This window comes from Callionymus lyra, chromosome 13 (genome assembly GCF_982586985.1).
Source record: "Callionymus lyra chromosome 13, fCalLyr1.hap1.1, whole genome shotgun sequence".
NCBI classification, from domain to species: Eukaryota; Metazoa; Chordata; class Actinopteri; order Syngnathiformes; family Callionymidae; genus Callionymus; species Callionymus lyra.
This window is the reverse complement of record NC_141830.1, coordinates 17,750,838-17,752,088: the sequence shown is the minus strand read 5'-3', so window position 1 is coordinate 17,752,088 and position 1,251 is coordinate 17,750,838.

Below are 1,251 nucleotides of genomic sequence, written 5' to 3'. Positions count from 1 at the left end.
ATAGACTGTAAACGCTGACACACTTGGTGAGAGTTTATATTTGAGGTATTTGTTTAAGTGACTAATAAGAAAATTGGATGGATAAATGAACGATACTAGAAGTAGAACATTTGGAGCTCAAGATCTTTGCCTGGATTTATTTGGACATTCAGTCATGCGTTCATTTTTGAGTTGCAAAAAAAGAAGATTCCAGGGTCATTGGGCACGGAGATATAGAGAATATATAGAGAGAATTTTTTTTCGTGTCTTTAATCTGAGAAAAAGCATGTGTGTGTGCATGTGTGTGTTTCTGGGAAGGTTCAGTTGTAGGCATTTTCCCCGTTAACTTGTTCATTTTTGTCATTCTTGTGGTATTATACAAGCATTTAAATATTATTTTGTAAGATGGTTCTGTGAATGTCATTTGCTATGGAAGTAAATGTGTGCTTTCTAACACAAAATTCGAACAGCATCAAAATCATACTTTAAAGGGAAAAAAAAACAAGAACTTTATGTATTTCTATTCAATGAAAACAACAAATAAATGTAAGATTTTTTCAAAATGCAGTGTGATTTATTTGGTGTAAAAAATAGTAGCTCTAAATAGTGCTTAGGTGAGTCTGTTTATTTGTGTTAGAAGCATCACTTGTGTTGGTTGCCATGGTTCTCTCCTACTTCCTGTTGACCTTTGCATGAGGTCGTAGCGTAGCCTGGTGTCAGGGATTGGTTTCTTTTAAATGATTGCTCGGGTGTTAACGATGTTCTTCTTACACTGAATTTATTTACTTCAAACATTTTTTGGCTTGAATGTTTACATACAATTTTAACATACAATTTTTTTATCCAATGAATTTTATACTGAATGTATTCTTGCATTTGAAAAATGAAATTTGATGTTTTTTTTTTTCAAAGTTCAAGTTCATGCTGTAAAAATGGCAAAATAGTGTTGAGATTCAAAGTCTGAGAGCACAAATCTACTTCCATTATTTGTTTTCTTTTTGTTGTGTGAGATCACAAATTTGCACAATTTTTAGAAATGTATTGTAAATACACTTATTGTGTCATGTGTTAACACAATAATATAACACACTGCAAACACAGTGTAGCCTCTGGAATGATGAGGCTCTGCAGAGGGGCATCAGGTCACAGGCAAAAAACCCACTGTTCCAGTATCTGGTCTGAAACTGGCACGAGCACAGAGAAAAACTAATGCAGATAAGGCCCCTGAGGGCCAGTACAGTAGCATATCTGGAGGACTTCTTTTCTGTTTTT